Below are 19,799 nucleotides of genomic sequence, written 5' to 3'. Positions count from 1 at the left end.
GGCTGAGCACCACCAGGCACATCACTGAACCTCTCTGTGCTTTGCCAGTAACAAAGGTATGTATCCTTAGAGCAACATTAAGTCTAAAGCCAAGCACCCAGAACAGTACCTAGCCCTTGGGAACCATCTAGAATGTATCAGTTAAAATCTCAAGCCACCAGAACTTCTCAGAAGCATTTCCCCAGCTTCCTTACCACCCCCTACACACAGTTCCCTCATGGTTTCCCAACACCAAGTATCACGGGCCTTGGAAGTCCTCCTCTTCCTCAGCTCCCAGCCCCACCCCAATGCGGCCCAGCAGCTAGGCCACAGTCGGGGTGGGGCAGTGAATCCTCGAAGACCTTGGGGTGAAGCCAAGCCCTGGGATCAGCCTTTTTCTAGGCATAAGCCAAGATCACAGCACCTCTCTAGACCTCATTCCCCTCAGTTTTAGAAAGAACAACATCATCCCGCCTACCCACTCCCAACACACCCTGCAGAAGCAGCAAAGACACCCAGAGCCCGGAAGTCTACTGCCCCTGAAGGGATGAAAGGATCCCACTAGGCTCCATCCGGAGGGCACTTCCCTGCATTTCTAATTCCTGGGTGGCTTCCCTGCCTCCTGGACTTCACCTGCCACTGCCCACCCAGGGCTAGGGAAAAACAGACAGCAACAATGCAGCTGCCTCTCTGCTGCTGAGCTGATCCATACCAGCCGGGCAGGGCAGACACCGAAGCACCCATTCATCAGAAGGAAGAAGTGAGGCTCGCAGAAGTTCTGCAGCACTTTCCTGGGGCAAAGCATTGCATGAGCTTGAACTACCTCTCTGCTGACAGAGGGGGAAAGGGGGATGGTGAAAGAGAGCAAGGGGTTCTGGGAATTATCTAGTCCATGGTGGAGAAAAGATTCTGAGAGGAACCAAGTCTCAAAATACAGACTTCCAGGAAGGACACTGGAAGCCTCCAATAGCCCAGTCCAAGCCCGGCTGAAGAAAGAGGAGATTGGCAGGTGGAGCCCAGCTTGGGGATTCCTGGGGAGCCTTGGGAGCCTTAGAGAGGGTACAAGGCAGAGAGCACCCTCTCTCAGGCCTCTGCAGACCCCACTGTCAAAGTAGGTCCCTGGTCCCTGGTCCCTCGCACACTCTGGTTGGACAGGCTGCCACTGCAACCAACTCCCTATCTGTGGCTGAGAGGAGCCGCCCACTCTCCGTTTCCATGGGGATCCCCTTGAAATAACCCCGAAGCAGCGGCTGCTATTCTTCCCTGCAGAGGAAGAGCTGGGAGAAATGGAATGGAAGGAGGCAGCACTCACTGGCACCCAGGACACCAGAAACTGAGGCCCTGGATCCAGTCTCAGGTACTTGAGTCCCATCACTACTGGGCTCCCAAAGACCCCTATTGGGGACATGGCATCAGGCCTCAGGGAGACCTAACCTTTATTCCTCCCCATCTATGGAAGACTGTTTCCTTAGCAATTTAATGGAAAAGAAGAACTTGGCAATCACACTGGTGAACCCCATCCTTCTCTGGGAGAGGGCTCCATGAGGCCCAGCAAAACCTATTTGCAGGGCCACAGCCAAGGTCTCCTCCCAAGGAGCAGTAAAACCTTGACAAGTCTCTGAGAGTCTCAGGCTCTACCTAGCATCAGGCCCAATAACTCAACTGCTAAACACCTGCAGCTCAGAGTCGCAGGCTCCTCCCTGGTGGGAGGGGCAGAGGTGCAGCTGCCTGGATGTCCTGTGTGCACAAGAACCAAAGGCACTCAGTCTACACCTTCTGGAAAAGGGCCTGAGAAAGGCCTGGCTTCTCCTCTTTCTTTCTTCTTTCTTCCTTTCTTTCTTCCTTTCTTTCTTTCTTTCTTTCTTTCTTTCTTTCTTTCTTTCTTTCTCTCTTCCTTCCTTCCCTTCTTTCTTTCATTCTTTTCTTTCTTTCTTTCCTTCTTTTTTCTTTTCTTTTTTTAAAAGCAATTTCTCAACTCTATAGCCCAGAGTAACCTGGAACTCACGCCAGTCCCCCTGCCTTAGCCTCCTGAGTGCTGGGACTACAGACATGAGCCAGCCTGCCTAGCTTTCTATACATTCTAAAGGCCTTCCCAGGTCTACCAAGGCTAGTGAGAAAGAAAACCATGGTCATTACAGAAAAATGGAAAATATTTATTGAGGTTTTGTACAAAGCCCTCCCATCCATTTCCTGGGAAGTACCTCCCCGCACCCATTATTAGCGTACAAAAGTCACTTACTGAACAACATTAAGGTACTGAGAGGTCACAGGAACTGCGCCAGGCCATAGCCCAAGTGTCTTGACATTAGTCCACTAAACAGGCTGCTCTGGGCCCTCCCCCACCCTGCCAAGGGCCAGCCATACCCACTGAGCTCAGGCTGGGCTCTCAGGCAGCCCCTGGTGAGAAGCCTCTCACATCAGCCTCCTTCCCTTCCCTCCAGGCCCAGAGCCTACTTGTTCTCTCGGACTGGATGGGGTCCAGGCACACAGTTCTCACATCTTGGACACAACATGCTACTCTAGGGACTCCAGCAGCGAATTCCTGGGCCAAGGATCAGAACCGCCATCTTCCAAGACTCTTCCATCTCTTCTTGAGTGTCCTCTCCCCACAACTGAGCAAAGGAACCACAGCCAGTGGCCTTCACCCCAAGGAACTGGGTGCAGAAGGGCACCTTTGTGGATCAGGGCAAAGTCCTGCATAGTTCTGGTCAGCATCACTCAGGATCTTACCCTGCTGAACTCCATCAGTGGGTAATAGGCCCGGGCCCCAGTCCCACATGAGAACCTAGCTGTCCAGAGACCTGGACCAAGATGCACTTCAGTCCCACCTAACCCTGTGCCAGATGAACACATGACTTTCACTCAGTGTGCACTGGGCTGCCATGAGACACCAAGAGCACATTTAGCACAGGTATGCTGAAAAAAAAAAAAAAGCAGGTGACTTTTAACAGGTCTCTAGGTCCCATACACAGGTCCCTGGCAATACACAGGCTGCAGCCCAACCCTCTCCCACCCTCTGCCCTGAGAATTCTAGAAAGTAGCTCCCCACGGGGCCAGCATGTTCTCTAGAAGCCAAACCTGGTGAGGGTAAGGTTTCCAAAACCTGGCCAGGTGTGCGTGGGGGTTAGTATCCCAGAGGAAGCTGTGACTCATTAGGGCAAGAGAGAATGAAGAGAGCCCTGCCCACAACCTCAAGACTCAGGGAATTCCCTGCAAGGCTTCCCCTCAACTCTCCACAAGCCAGACTCGTGTTCCCAGGATCCCCCTAATTCTCTTTTATTCAGTCGCCTGTCCTAGATAGCTTTGGGGACTGCAGCTTCCAGCAGGAACAAAATTAGCACTGGGAGCTGCTGGGTGTGGTAGGAACCCCATCTGTGGAGCTGTCAATCAGGGTGAGCAGCTCAGAGCCCTACCACTAGGACCATGGGCTGTGCGGCCCTGAGCTCTTATCTTTTGGGTGGAATAGGAACACCAATAGCGGACGTCAATGGGATCAGGACTAGACACATCTCATCTGGCCAGCATCCAAAACCAATTCTCACGGACACACAGACACTGGCTTGCTCCCCTGTTCTCAGCACTTCCATTTGTAACCCAGACACAGGGTCCTGCTCCACTCGGCACTAAATGTCTACCTCGTTCTTCATCTGGGTCACAAAGACACAAAGCTGTGGCTCGGCCTCACTGTCACAAATAGCCAAGGGCTGGAAGGAAGTGCCAGATGATACGCTCAGCAGGTCAGCTTGGGGGATTCTGGCTTTCCATGGCCTGCCAAGCAAATCATAGAGGGGAAGAGACCCCGAAAAAGCCTGTGAGTGACCAGACGCAACCCTCAACAAGGAAGCCACCTACAGCCTCGGGTGCAAAGCCCGTTGTGTCTGAGTTCAAGTTCAGGCCGATGCATTTCTGAGCTGGGGACTCCCTCCCTTCCATTTCTGTCCCTTGGAAATGACAGTTCTGCACTTGGCGGTGGCAGCATCCTCAGTCCGGACCCTTGCCAGCCTCCCTCCATGACGCCAGGCTCCTCACTTACCCAAATCCTTTGTCCCTCCCCTCATCCAGAAGGCACTGTGACTTTGGGACTCTCTTAGAGCTTTCTTCTTTAACTCCAGAAGGCCTGGATTCATCCCTCTAGGAAACCCTCCCTGACCTGGACTGCCCACCACCCAGGCAAACGAGATTGCCTCCTCTGGGCAGCTGGGCCTGTGGGAGCCTCCCTCCACTGAACGTGTGCTGACCACTCACCCAGCCAGTCTGTTTGGGGACATCTCAGGACACAGACCTTGTTAATCACATCTGTTACCACAGTCCTCCTCCCTTCAAATCTCTTGTACCCCGTACCCTGGGGACCATCGGGACAAACCCATGTCTGCCCAGGAACCACTGACCCTCAGAGATCTCAGACACTGCTCACCCCTAGACAACCACAGTCCCAGATAATGTCACCTTTTTGGTGGGGACCAACTCCAAGGGACACTGCCACTGTGCACGGATTCCCTTCTGTGGCTTGCATTTTGCTCTGCTCCCTCTGTCACAGTGGGGGCAGGCAGCAGGCAGGGCCTCCTTGGCCTCCCTGAGCAGTCTGGAGGAGGCGGAGGTGATAAATCCAGCCAGGCCTGGCTGATATGGAAGGTGCTGGCCTGCAGATAGGTTTTTATAGCCCCCTGCTTACAAAGACAACACATAATTAATCCTCAGCCTCCCGGGATGAGGTGGCCAGGGGGACAAAGGAAAGTGTGGATTGGGTCAGCCCCTCCCTTCACCCTCAGTGCTCTGGAGGGCTGTGCCAGATTGTTTGGGACTCTATGAATGCCATCTTGACGACACGGTTTCCTGCCTGAGTTTGACACCTCCCCTGAGGAGGAGGTGAGATGTGTGTATTAGGGAGTCCATGCTTTTGAGGGTAGCTACCCACACTGAGGACACTCTGCTGCCCCTGACCCTCTGCACAGCTTCACTCGCTACACCCTGGCTGGCTGCAGAGGGAAGCAGGTGGAACTTTTTCCTTCACATGCTGCAGAGCATGGACGGACTGTGATCCCTCTGCCATGGTCCCACCGCCTACTGCAATGACCAGCATGGGCGAAGAATTTTCTCAGTATTGGCATGTGTGATCTCTGTATGACCTCAGAGTGACCCAAAAAGGACATATTAGTCACTGACTTAGACCCAAAGATGACATGGGAGGGGGCCTCGACAGGTCACATGTGCACTGAGGAAGGGGAGCCCCAGGGTGGCCTGAGCCCCTCCCAGATGCACAGACACAAACATCAGGAACCAGTATGGGTAGAGGGGCAAGCGGAGGGCCTGGTGTTAGCGATCAGGAACCGGCCCCACCCAAGCCTGTCCTAACTTCCCCTCGTGGCTTGGAGAGACTGTGGCAGGTCCACAGAGCAGAAAATGTCCCCTGCGGCTCCTTGGAAGGAGCTTCACACACCATGACAGGGTCGGGACCACAAGGGCTGGAGTGGATTCCAATAAACCTGCTTCTAAAAACGCTAAGGAAACTCGCTGCTGGGAAGGTCAGTGTGTCCTTTCTGGCACCAGATGAGCCGGGCAGAAAGGCCAGCCTGGCTCACCTGTTCCCATTCTGCATTCTCCCCACAAGGGGGCCCGGCAAGAAGGCTTGCCCAGCCTCACCTTGAACACTATTGTCTGAGGGTCACCAAACACACAGTGGGAGGAGAGGATAAGGACGGGAGCTTTGTGTCTTCGAAACACCCCCAGGACAAAGGCTGCCGCCTGTCAATTTTGCCCTCTAAAGAAAGCCTCCACTCACCTGGCCTGTTCTGCATTTTTAATGAGTAAGGATGCTGTCAGTATCCTTGAACTGGGATGGGGAGAGAAAGACACGTACTTCTGCCTGGGCACGAAGATGAATGTGCTCCGCTCAGGAACCTGCCCAAGGTCAGACAGGGCTCAGCACCACCCAGGCCATTTGCGGGCAGACTGCATGCACCAAGAGGCTTTAGCAGCATTGCTGGCCCTGCCTGTGCGTCCTTGCTCTTGCACACAAGCTGGCCTCTACCCCATGACTCCAGTCTAAGTCGCCTTCAACAAGCGCTAGCCTGAAACTTGCACCAGGTAAATGACAGGGACACATGTGACTTCTGAGAAAGTCAGGGAAGGCCCTGTGGCCTTGACCCTGGAAAGCCAGCTACCACCTAAGGAATCCAACTGCCCTAAAGCTACATGCTAGAGATGGGAGCCTGGCCTTCCAGACATCGTCATCATCATCACCACCACCATGTGACTACCCGCCCACCATTTACAGAGAGGTACAGCAGGTACCCTTCAGAGAGAAGACTGACAGCCTCACTTTGCCGAACCCCAGACTATCAGAACCAGGAGGTGGAAGGAAGTGGTTGCTGCCTGCCTCACTAAATGACATCACCTGTCACACAGCCCTAATAGCTACAGCTCTTGAAGAGAGACAGGCGTGTGCAGCAAAGCCTGGGTGTCATAGGGCCACCCCCATAGCTCCCAGAGGGCTTATCTGCCTGGACCACAGGCATGGCCTTCTGCAGCAGAGATTGAGATACAGGGACATCCCTGGTTACTCTCTTAACTAATTTTCTATGAAGACAAACTAGCTGTGCTATCTATGGACAGGCAAGTTACATCGCAATTCACCAACAGCTCAGCCCAGCCTCACCTCAGAAGACCCCACCTAGTGAGAGTGAGCATGGCTATGGCCCCCATGTGGCATCGACGGTTGATCCTTTGGATAAAGCAGAGGGGCAGGTAGGCAGCTGGGCTCTACAGGTAACTCCTGCAGTAGTGGTTAAAGGGCAGCCTCTGAAACACACCCAGAACAAAAGCTTGTGGCCAGCGAAGTTTAGTGTGGCAGGCAACATGATGTCCAATTTTATTCAAGCCCTTAAGAAGAACACCCAACAGTTTTAACAAGACTCAACACTCCTAGAGTGGCAACATTAAGAGAGCCTGAGATGCAGGCCAACAGACCTTCCCATAATGCTCAGCATATCCCATAATGCTCAGCATATCCCACAATGCTCAGCATATCCCATAATGCTCAGCATATCTTAATCTAAAACAACAAAAGCAGGATAGTGGGCGTCAACAGCAGGGAAGAGAGAAGCTCTCTCTGTCAGTGACAGTTCATCTTGTCAAACTGATGGGACTTAGAATCACCATGGAAACATTCCTGGATGTAGCTGTGTTTCCAGAGAGGTCTAGCAGATCAGGGAAGCCCCACCCTGAATGTGGGTAGCACCATTCCATGAGCTGGGGTCCTGGACTGAATAAAAAAGAAAAGGTGAGCCGAGCACCAGCATCCTCCTCTCTCTGCTTCCTGACTTTAAATGCGATTTGACCAGTGGCCTCACTGGACACCTCTAACGGTAAGCCCGGATAAGCCCTTCCTTGGGTTCCTTTATCAGATACGTTGTCACAGCCAGAAGTGACCATTACACCACCCTCCTCTGCAGCATCCACACTCCCCAGCCTGGGGCCTCCTGTTGGGCAAAGACCAGGCTGGGCAGCTCAGCCTTCCTTCTCCCACAGACTGGGACAGCTCTCCGCACCACGCCACACCCCTTCCACCACAGCTTAGGGCACCTCCCTGGGACTTGCTGGCCTTTTGCAAGAAGCGCCCATCCCATCCCTCCAGAGTCTACCACAACTGCCCAGAACCTCCAAGGCTGACAAGCAACGGCTTCACAACACAGGACACACCAGCCGACCCTGACCATTGTGCCTCACACACAATGTCCCTCTGGCCTGGAGACCTGAAATCCCCACTTCCCTTCCGCGGTGCCAGACAACTGCTTCAAGGCCATCTCAAAGCCTGAGTACCTCTGATTACCTGGTTCCAGGCTGCAGCTGGGCCCACTGCACCCCCATCATACTGGACCAGGACCATGTGCTTCATCTCTGTCTTCAAGGGTTCTGTGGAACAGTACTGCGTAATATTCCTTCCTTTGTACGCTCCCCCTACATACCTACCACAGGCACCATTCGCGTGATGAGTTCACGTGTAACTACTGAATGCATAATTATCTCTACTTGATGGAATATTATATAGCCAATAAAACTGTTTACTATGAGCACATAATAACAGGGGCATGTTTGCAGTGTGTTTAATATTTTAAAAGAAACAAAACTGTATGTTATAATCTGAGGGGGGCTTAAAAAGAAATACACAAAATGCATACAATGTTTTTAGTAGGGGTAAAATCAAGGATATTATGTGTACCCCTCCCCATACACACACCTTTTTCTACTTACTGCACCTTCAAGCCTTTCTGTAGTAAGACAGAATACAGAGAAGTTCAATTAAAACCTTCCCGCTGGAGCAACTTCTCAGCCACCACCATGCCCAGCCTGACAGTGTGGGGCCCAGGATGATGGACTGTGCTTTCATGGTTTCCATAAAGTGCCTAACCTCTCCTCGGGGCGATGAAATATTCATGGTGTTTTTACCATCTTCCTGGTGGAGAGCTGGCACAGGAATGGCTGCCGCTCAGTTCACTCCACCGAGGCCATTCCACACCAGATGGGCCCAAAGCACACAGGCCGGCAGGGGATGTGCCCACAAGAACATCAAGAAGGGACAGCAGAGTCCCTGTCAGAGCCGGGCTGTGGGCCACATCGGCTCACAGCGAGGAGGTCGGATGCCTGACCCTCTTCAACTGCAGCCTTTGGCGAGGACAGAAGTCATCGCCTTCCTGCGTGGTGTAAACCACCACCAAGGCCTCTCCCTGGAAGGGCAGTGGCTGCCGCTCTGACACCAGTGTTCTCCCTTCACACAGCAATGTGAGGAAAGTTCCAGCGGTGGTCCAGGCTAACTCAGCTCAAAGTCATTTCAGCAATCAAGGAGGCAGTTTACAATCGCCCTGTGACCTTTAAACAAGACATTACAAGCTCTCTTCCCTGTTATAAATGCACAGGGACATTAATAAGTAAGCTGCTATTTATTAAGGACACTGTAATTGGGGGCAGATGGAGTGGAGGCCCAGAAAGGTCTGTGTAACCCAGGCTGGCCTTGTGCTCGTAGCAATCCTCCTGCCTCAGTCTCTAGAGTACTGAGATAACAGGTGTGGGCCATCAGCTTAGTTTCTTTTCCTGTTCTTAAGATAAAAGGCCCTGACAAAATGCAGCTTGAGGGTTTATTTCAGTTCACAGTTAAAGGGTGCACGTCAAAGCAGTAAGAACTCCAGGTTACATCACAGACACACCCAAGAATCGGAAGTAATGAATGTTCCCTAGTGCTGGCTCCATCTTATACAGTCCAGGATGCCCTGCTCAGGAACGGCCCCACAGAAGATCTTCCAACAACAGTCACACAGTCGTGATAATCTCCCACAGGCATGCCCAGAGGCCCTCCTCTCAGGTGGTTCTAGACTCTGTCAGGCTAACAACATCAACTACTATCCCAGCCCCCTATGCGTGGCTCAGACACTAGAATTGAAAACACTGGGAATTTTAAGAAGTCAAGCGTTTTCTTCCTTTTGCTAACAGTGGTCCAAGCCACACTGGCTTCTGCTTGCTGGAGTCCAGGCAGTTGAACCTGAGGGAAAGACCTTCCATGCCTGGGGGACCCCCTTTCAAAATCTAGAGCAATGGGAGGTTCCACCCTTGGCTTTCCACTTCATGGGGTACCTGCAAGTTACTAAAGCTGGTTGGGGTAGGGCCTGGAATGCTCAAAGCCCTGGATTTAAGAGTTCCTTCAACACAGTGTTTCCTCAGCCTCACTTCCTTGGGAGTAACTCCGCCCTTGGGGCATACTATCTTCCTTTTTTATAGCCCTGAGTTCTCTCCATGAAGTCCTAGCTGAAGAGGACCCTCTTCAAAGCCTTAGCAGTCCACACCTCGGACTTGTATAGTTTGCATTCATAAAGTTCCACTGACAGCACTCTCTCTCCAGGGCTCACACAGAAGGGAAGCATTCTACCACAGAGCCTCCCTCCCAGCCCAGTGCATCTCTCTTTGTCCCTGCTGAGTACAACTTCATTGGCTGATTCCTGTTCTGAATTATCCTTATTTGTAAAGCGCTAAGTGGGGTTGTCACAGGGGAGCGCTTCAGTCCACTCAGGCTGGCTATAACAAAATGCCACAGCCTGGGTGGCATTTATTCCTCACAGGTCTGGGGTCTGGAAGGTCAAGGCCCAGGCCAGTTCTCCATCTGGTGAAGGCTTCTTCTGGATTCCCAGCATCGCTTCACTGTGTTCTCAAGTCAAGGTGCAAAGGAGCTCTCTGGGGGAATGAACTCACTTAATTCCCAGGAGAGACCACCCGAGTGATTGAAACACCTCCCAAAGGCTCTTGCACAGAGGTTTGGACTTAATGTGAACTTGCTGAGGACACAAACATTCCACATGGAGCCAGAGAAGTGCCACAATGGCCCAATAATTGTCTGTGCCTGAGGTGACAGATGCATGTGGACCATCAACATAGACTAAAGGAAGGGACTTGGTCATGTATCATAGTGTATGTCTAGGCCCCAGGGAGCCCTGCAAAGCTGGTGTTCTCTGGGATGGTTCAGTTCCTACACTGCTGAGAGAGATCTGAACTGTGTCATCCAGGGCTGTGGTATGTAAGGGGATATATATATATATATATATATATATATATATATATATATATATAATCACTTACCAAAACTTCAAAGTATAAATGGACAACTGCCAGGGGGAAAGTGTGACTCCTGGTGATTAGCTCACCTGCACTGCTGAGGCCAGGTGTGAAGAAGGACCATCTGTTCACTCACCTCCTCACTCAAACACACTCTTTGGGACCCAATAAATAGCAGGTGTTGAGTGGGGTGCAGAGGCGGCAGACATACCCAGTGGGCATGGTGTCTGATGCCAGGGTATGAGACAGGCCCCCAGCTATTGCAGAAGGGTTGCTGGGCTCCTGTCTTAAGGTCTCGGGGGCTCACCTCTCCCTAGGGGAGCTGGGCATTTTGCCTGGGTTTTGCAGTCATCAGTGACAGAAACTGACACAATCCGACACAAGTGAAGAAAGAAGTGTGTGTGGAGGAGGGGGATGGGGGTGTATGAAGAGCCAGCTGGGCCCCAGAGCGACCACACACATTATTGGGCAAGTGGGAGGAGACAGAGGGACGAGTCTAGAGATTCTGTATGAGAACTCATGACTGGTCAGCCATCTATCATTTTGAATTTATCTGTCATCTGCACAGGTCTCGGGGGCCACTCTTCCCTAGCCATACAGTTGATCTGATTCAGCTAGAGTATTTACCTGCAGGGTCTTCACTACTCAGTGTGGTAGTCATTCACCCATAGGTGCAGTGACCCTGGATGCTGGCTTTGCTAGAAGCCCTGGGTCCTCTCTCCAGGAGCCTCCCCAAACTGCTTGGGCTTCCTCACAAAATGGCTGCTTCCCAAACCAAACAGCCACAGCGATCAGGGCCTGGCCTAGGGCACAGCTTGTTGGTGGCCAGCCTCCAAAGCCACACCCTCCCTGTTACACCCCCCACATTCTATCGGTTCTTCTCAGAAGACGACAGACACATGAACGGTCAAGAGCAAGGACTGACAGCTGACCACACATAATGAAACACTACGAGGAGCAAAGGAAAAAGCAAGGAGCTGTGCTACTGCAGACGTGACAGGTGACCAGAAAGACAGGCAAGGAGGGTGTACACAGTCCCACAGCTGAGCGGACACCAGTCGGAAAGGACCTGCAAGGAAGCCTCGCCCCACCACACCCCACCTCAGAATGCCACCTCTTTATTGTTGTGTTGGGAGATGTGACTGCGGCAGGCTCTGGGGGACTGCTGAGTGATATCCCTGGGGAAAGCTGGAAGTCTATGAAGATATTCCAGAAGACATTGATCTGCTTCCCAGGGAAACAAGCAAAGACACACAAAAGTGTCCAGTGAGAGATACCCTTCACAGAGGCCTGCATGGTCCCTGGCAGATGTCACTTGCACAACACCCCAAAGCACACAACTCATTAAAACTCCTAGGAAGAGCCCTTGATGGATACCAGTGGCAATGGAGTCCTCTGAATTCATATGTTGTAGCCTTATGCCCCACCCCAGGCCTTCAGAATGTGCCTGCATTTAGAGACAGATTTCTAGAGAGGTGACTGAGGTAAAATATGCCCTTATAGGTCGGTCCTAATCCAGTGTGCCTGGTGTCCTTGTCTCCTGTCCACAGGCCAAGGAGAGTGGCTTCTGGAGGAGCCAACCCTCCCAACACCTCGACCCTGGACTTGTTATGTCCAGAACTGTGGATGATACATTTCTATTGTTTAAGCTACCTTGTTTACACCACTTTGCTGCAGCCACTTCTGCAGGCTCAGACAGAAGTTGTGCTCCCTCCAACCTGAAAGCTGTCAACGTATATTATTAAGGGAGATCTTAAAGAGTAAAACCCAGCATGAGCATTTAATAAATGACAGAAAAAGAAAAAAAAAGAGCTTGTTTCGGTTAAGATGGACTGGACAAATAGAAATGCATTGCTAGCTATAACAGACAGGTGATGGAAGGATGGACAGACAGACAGACAGGTATGGATGATAGATGACTGATAGATAGATGATAGATGATCAATGGGTGATAGGTAGGTAGATTTGTGGGGTGGATGGGGTCCACTGTAGGAGAGACTTGTGAATGGCTTTAAATGCCCCAATAAGGAGTTTGGATTTCAAACTGTCAACCTTGAGGAGTCACATAGAGATGGGCTCCTTTCTTGCTTGAAGGCATTTTAATTTCTCCTACACTGGCCCCCATCCACCCCACAAATCTACACCTCATGGTCCCACAAACTCTTCCTACAAAGATGTCCTCCTCTCAGCCTCACTCCCAGGCTGTCAATGCCTGTGCCCACCTTATCCATCTGGGCTCACCTTTCAGCCCTCATCTCAGACATCACCATTCCCAGGAAATGCGTCCCTGACCTCCCAAGGTAATTTCCACCTCTCCACTCTGGTCCCTCATCACCAGGCAGATGGGCACTAAGGCAGGGGCAGAGATCAGCAGGGTTCAGGTGAGGGTATCTGGTGTGGAATTCTTTTGGAGGGGGAGGGTTAGACAGGGTCTATGTAGCCCTAGCTAAACTGGAACTATGTAGACCTCAAATTCACAGAGATCCTCCTGCCTGTGCGACCAGAGTGCACCCTACCGGGTATTATTCCGTGTACCCCCATTTTACAGAGGGGGAAACGGAGGTGTGGTCACTTGCCTAGCATCTTGAGTTTCATGAGGAGCGAAACTGGAAATGTAGGCAGGCCATCTGACCACAGGGCTGGCCACCACATTTAGTACCGGGACCACCAGGGCAGGGACAGCTGGCCTGATCACTTCTGATTACACACCATGCTTTAGGAGGTTGAGTTTGAGCCATCTGTTCAAGTTGGCAGTTCTGGGCTCCTTGGAGGAAGGACCCCTGCAGTGCAGGGGAGGGGGAGGCGGGGTCTGCAGAAGCTGTAAGCTGAGCATCACTACCTAGGTCTGGGCTGGTGGTGCAGCAGGCTATGGGACTTCAGTGTCCTTCAGGCAGGACAGCCGGCACACGGTCAGTGTTTGTGCCTGGCAGTGTCTGGACTCCTCTCCTGAGCCCAGAAGACAGTTGCCTGCTGCCCAGGGAACAGGACACACCCCAAGAGCCATGGTAGCCCTGACCCTAACACAGCAGGGCCATTGTTCTCCAGGACATTGGCTGAATGGCCCCTTGTGGCAGAACAAAGGCTGCCCACAGGCTCAGGCTGGGCAGTGTGGGCTGTCTCTCACCAAGAATGGGGTCCTCGGCTACAGCCTGAGGCTGCTCTATGCGGAGGGCAGAATACGCAGGTGATCCCATAGGGTGAATCTGCAGGGAAAACTAGGACCATTCTCCCACCTGCCTTCAGAGTGTGACAAGTTTGAAGTTTGGACTCTAAAATCAAAGAAGCCCAGCTACTCTAGAGGCTGAGTCGGGAAGGGTGAGAGTTCAAGGTCCCTCTGGGCAACTTGGTGAAACGGTCTCAAAATAAAAATAAGAAAGCTCGCCGGACTGTGGTGGCACACACCTTTAATCCCAGCACTCGGGAGGCAGAGGCAGGCGGATCTCTGTGAGTTCGAGGCCAGCCTGGGCTACAGAGTGAGTTCCAGGACAGGCTCCAAAGCTACACAAGGAAACCCTGTCTCAAAAAAACAAAACGAAAACGAAAACAAAAACAAGAGAAGAAGAAGAAGAAGAAGAAGAAGAGGAGGAGGAGGAGGAGGAGGAGGAGGAGGAGGAGGAGGAGGAGGAAGAGGGTGTGACTCAGTGGTAGAGCACTTGCCTAGCATGTGTGGAGAAAAGGAATAGGTGGGTGTCCCTTCTCCCTATCCCATATCCTCACTCTTGGTTTCTTAAATGCCATAATCTTGAGGGTTCATGTCTCAGGATGTCATTGTTTGGACAAAAGACCTGAATTCTATGAAGAGCAGAGTTGGCTCCTTCAATACAGACGTATGGCAGGGGATCATGTAGGGCAGTGGTTCTCAACCTTCCTAATGCTGTGACCCTTTAATACAGTTCCTCATGTTGTGGTGACCCCCAGCCATAAATTATTTTGTTGCTACTTCATGTCTGTAATTTTGCTACTGTTATAAATCATAATGTAAATATCTGGTATGCGACCTCCAAAGGGTTCATGATCCACAGGTTAAGAACCACTGATATAGGGGGAAGCATGACCATGTGGAGTTCACAACACTGGACAGTGAAGGGAAGGAGCCTGTTCCAAGCCACGACTCCTTAAACTTCCTTCCTAGAACTCCAGCTCCAAGAGAAATGCTTGGGAATTTCAAGACAGGACAGTATAGCCAGATCAGCACCCCGTACACTTAGTGCAGGGTCCTGGAGACTGCCCAGGCTATGCATGAGACCAGCCCTGCAGCCAAGCCTGGAAAACTACATGACCTCATGCTAAGTCAGAAAAGCAGCTTCAATCTTGTTTCTATAATGAGATGACTGTTGATATTAAAAACAGACCCAGGTATTAAGACAGACAGACTGGAGACTCACAAGCTGCTGGCATGGGCAGCCCCTACACCCAGTTCCTACCTTTCACACCTGCTACCCTTTCCACAGAACCTCAGCACGTCACCTGGCAACACTGCTCACTTCCCAAGGTCCGGAACACCTCTCAACAAAATGTCCCTTAGCTCCCGGAGCTTTAAGGACAAAACCCATAAGCCGGGGCGGGGGGGGGGGGGGGGGGGAGCAAGAGCCAGGAGTCAGTGTGGGAATACACTAGAACTTGCTTTCAGGGAGGAAAGGCATGACTCTACCAGCCGTGACTGATCAGCTCAGCAAAGGAAACTCAGGAGCCAGGTGTGATGGCAGCCCCTGTACCCCGAGAGACACAGGCAGGAGAGTCAAGAATTTGAGGTCAGCCTCCACCACACCATGATTTGGAGGCCAGCCTGGGCTACATGAGGCAAGGTAGGCCTAGACAAGGGTTTAGAAAAACTAGAGTGGTGATGGAATTCCCCAAATTTAATTGGAGTATCCGCATGGCACTTTACTCGTTGGGCATCACGACACCCCGAGATACCAGGAACACTGAGGCCCAGAGAGGCCAAGAGATCTGAAGGACACGACCTGCCTCTGCCTGCTCTCCCCCCACCTCTTAAAGGGAGGCTGTGGAGCCTGGGGAGGCTTGCTGAGCCTTTCCAACAGAAGCTAGGGGAACACAAATCCAGCAAAGACCAGCCCTTCCTGGACTGCATGTAAGCACTGCTAACCCCTCACCTAAACTCAGTTTCCCCATAGGTGGGGATGAGACTTTGGCTGGCCAGTCTGATGAGAGTTTTGAAGGCAACTCTGGCTTCAGCCATATCTCATTTGTAGATCTATGAGGAGGGGGCCCCTGAGCTCCAGTCCCCGGTGGGCTGAGAACAATTTTCCCAGTGGCAAGCGCCCATGGGAAGCTCACAGAGACAGAAACATCAACAGCAGCACACTCCTCACAGCTAATGATCTAAGCAGCAGCCAGGACCATGGAGGGAAATCCAGGGCCAGGCAGCCCTGATGGGATTGGCATAAGAGACAGGGGAGGGCTCCCCAAAGAAGCCGGAGAAAACCTCTCCCAGATTCCCTACCTTCAGTCTCCCGAGTGCTAAAGAGTCCCTCCTGGGTTTCCTGACAGAAGGGCTGAGGTAGACATCAGGCCCAGACATCTCCACCCTGCCCCCAACAATGCAGGCTTAACACTTGCCCCCACCCAGGGTGCCAAGATGGCCATCAGAAACCCCAGGGCTTCTGTACTCTGCCAAGAGGGGCTCCCTTCCTAGGGACTTTATCTTGCACTCGTTCTCCAGAACTAATTCCTGCTACCATTCTGGAAGCTGCTGGAAGATGACATTACCCTTGGACCAATCGGAGCAGCCAGTGCCTGAGGTCTCTTTCTAGGAAGCACAGGTAGCGGAGGGGAGGTTGGATGCTGGAGGGCTCAGCCTAGACACTGGATATTCGATGGATGTGCTAGACTCCCACAGGCCAGACCCCTGCTCACCCGAGCCTCTCTATTCCTTCAGCTCTAAAGCCAGTACAGTCCTGGAAGGACAGACAACTCCAGCATCACACAGAACACATGGGTGCCAGGAAAGAGACACCTATGTCCAGGAATGATGGCTGAGGAATTCCAGGAACCAGTAAGAGACCGTGCTCCCTCAGCCCCCTACCCTGTGGAACACAGAGCGACTGGTCACTTCTGGGACTGCCCCTAGGCTGAGCTCCTGTCCCAGGACCACTGCTGCATGATGTGGACAGCCCAGAGGCTATGCTGACCCACTAAGAGGAGGATGGATGGGTGGACTAGGTCTGGTCAAGTCTAGACATGTCCATGTTATTCAAGCTAGAGCTGAGTCTTGGACCTGTCTCAAAACAGAGTCAAGAGGAATCCTTTGGGAGATGTATGTAGAACTTTAAAATGTCTGATAGACACTCCCCAGTACCCCATCCTGGAACACTCCCCCTTTCTTAGATGCAGGTCCCTCCACTGTCCCAATAGCTTCTACTTCATTACTTACCCCCCCATCCCCATCCTAGAGGCCCCCCTTGCTTGGGTTCAAGTCCCCCCACTGAAAGCTTCTATTTCTCTTCTTACCCCCATTTCCCAAGTTCTCTGTGCCCTGTACCCACAACCAAGGATCACACTAACTCTCAACAGAGCTGAGTTCAGTCAAAAGCACTCATTAAAAAACCACCCAAGCTATTCTAATTCACATCAAGGTATGTGGGGGTATGGAATAGCTGGATACTCAGGGTCTTGTGGTCCTCCCGACCTCTCTACTGAGGGTATAAATAGTCAACTGACCCAGCTGGAATGATCTGTGCAAGTGGGCACAGCTGAATGCCACAAGATGGCAGTTGTTTGGCTCAGAGGATAGGCCTATACAACGAAGGATAAGGAGCATGTGCCCAGAGAAAAGAGATAAAACCTTTGGTTCTGACTTTAGAATAGAGAACACTACATGAGAAGGGAACTTGCAGGTCAGTGAATTTGCCTCTTCTTCACTGGATGAGAGGATGGAGCTGAGACTTCACAATGATGGCGAATTAGCAAGTGGTCACATGGCTGTCGAAGCCTTTCTTCTCCTCCAAACAGCTGAGGTCTCTGCGTCAACATGAGACTATGAATTTTCATCTCAGTGACTCACCAGTCAGGGTGGCCCAAAGAAAAGGAGTCATGGTACCAGATCATCTGGAGAGGGGTCTGGGACCCAGGTATTCTGTAGAGAGACCTCCAGAATTAGAAAAAAAAAACTGAATATAGGAGCTAGGAAGATGGTCCAGTCAAACACATGTAACCCCAGCATTGGGGAGGTAATGACGGGTGGAGCTCTGGAGCTCACTGCCAAGTCAGCCAGGCCTAACAATAAGCTCCAGGTTCAATGGAAGATCCTATCCTGCCCCCTCAAAACAAATAAATATGAGGCTGGAGCAATAACTCATCAGTTAAGAGTACTTGTGGTGCTTCCAGAAGATCTGGGTTCAATTTCTGAGTCATATAGGGCTCAGAACCATGTGTAACTGCAGTTCCAGAGGATCCAATGCCCTCTTCTTACGTCTTTGAACAACAGGCACACCCTTGGATAGCAAAAGAGCTAAGACATTGCTAGTATTATTGAGTGAAGTGTCTCTATGTGGCAGACCATCCATTCCAAAAGAGAGGAGAGAGACCATAGTGAGGAAATACTAGACCAAAGCAAGGCTGAAAATCAGAAGGGCAGACTCCGAATTCTGAATCTCCCGTCCAGTGTCAAAGTGCTCTTCAGATCTCCAACTCCTTCCTGTTGTGGAATATTATCTTAAGATGTGTTATATTTGTTTATGCTGTGGAACATTTGCTTTTGTTTTTTTTTTGTTTTTTGAGACAAGGTTTCTCTATGTAACAGTCCTGGCACTCGCTTTGGCCTCAAACTCACTGAGATCCACCTGCTTCTGCCTCCCAAATGCAGGGATTAAGGGAACGCACCACCACTGCCCGGCGGAACGTTTGTTTTAATGAACAAAGATGCGATGTATTTTTTTTTTTAATTTTTTTTTCCAGAGCTGAGGACCGAACCCAGGGCCTTGTGTTTGCTAGGCAAGCGCTCTACCACTGAGCTAAATCCCCAACCCATGTCGTATTCTTTTATGTTGTATTTATTTAACTCTGTAAAGCTGTGTTACTTTGTCTGTCTAAAACACCTGATTGATCTAATAAAGAGCTGAGCGGCCAATAGCAAGGCAAGAGAAAGGACAGGCGGGGCTGGCAGGCAGAGAGAATAAAAAGAGAAGGAGCAGTCTGGGAAGAGAGGGATGAAGGAGTAAGAGAACAAAGAGAGGAGGATGCTAGGGGTCAGCCACACAGCCACCCAGCCACACAGCCAGCCACCATGAAGTAAGAGTGAAAGTAAGATATACAGAAGTAAGAAAAGAGGCAAAAGGTAGATGGGATCATTTAAGTTAAGAAAAGCTGACTAAAAAGAAGCCAAGCTAAAGCCAGGCATTCATAAGTAATAATAAGCCTCCATGTGTGATTTATTTGGGAGCAAGGTGGCAGGTCCCCAAAAAGGGTAAAGAGAAAAAAAAAAAAAAACCCAGCCAACACCACCTTCCAGCTTTGTTGACTGTAACGCTTCTCTCTCTTGAGGTGGTTCCACACCCAGCCTGCAGTTTCCCTCAGCAGGTATCCCATGACTCTAACATCTCCAACATCTTGAGGTTTCCAAGGCAACCCAGGCTTCACATTCACAGCTTCATGCAATGACCTATCTGGGCCTCTTACTTAGGGACACCCCGAAACACACCTGGCCTCAGTAACTTTCCTTAGTCACCGAGGGAGATCCCACAACCTTTTGCTTGGATCCTTGACTCTAAAGCTAGGACCAGTGAAAGCTGCCAAGTTCTGCAGTTGATGGGGCTGGAACTTGGTCCCCTCGTTCAGTTACATTGTATCAGCTTTCTGTTACTGTTTCCTTCTGTGCTTAAGCCTTTCTTTAATTCCTTTTCACAAGTGGGAACCTTAGCTGTGTGGGGAGTCACCCTGAGGTTATCACTCCCTTTATTCCATTTAGCATCAAGCTTTTCTTTAAACTTGCCATCTCCTTGGACACTTCACTGAGTGCCATTCCACTTCCTGGTGCTCCCTTTCTCCTCAAACTGTCCATTTTGTATTTCTCTTTGTCCAGCTCGCTTCTTTTCATGGTAGAGCTGCATAAGAGTGATTACTAATAACCACATGACAGAGTCAACACTAGCTGTCTTGAAATCTCCTCTGCCAACACCATTAATCCAAAAACTCTTCAACTTAGCTTCAGGCAGACTTTTAGGACAAGGGCAAAAAACAGCCACACTCTTTGCCAAACTATCCCA

At 51.1% G+C, this 19,799-nt stretch overlaps 1 long non-coding RNA gene across 1 annotated transcript; it reads left to right on the top strand.

The window, feature by feature from the left end:
• Window positions 1–15,158: 15,158 nt before the first annotated feature.
• On the top strand, window positions 15,159–17,719 carry LOC131921097 (uncharacterized). The gene is made up of 3 exons (XR_009381837.1): window positions 15,159–15,667; window positions 16,259–16,358; window positions 16,475–17,719. It is a non-coding gene; the product is annotated as an uncharacterized LOC131921097 (long non-coding RNA).
• The last annotated feature ends 2,080 nt before the right edge of the window (window positions 17,720–19,799 follow it).

Source organism: Peromyscus eremicus, chromosome 10 (genome assembly GCF_949786415.1).
Source record: "Peromyscus eremicus chromosome 10, PerEre_H2_v1, whole genome shotgun sequence".
In the NCBI taxonomy this organism is placed as follows: Eukaryota; Metazoa; Chordata; class Mammalia; order Rodentia; family Cricetidae; genus Peromyscus; species Peromyscus eremicus.
Note: the sequence above shows the minus strand (reverse complement) of the source record. Positions and strands in the feature narration are given on the sequence as shown.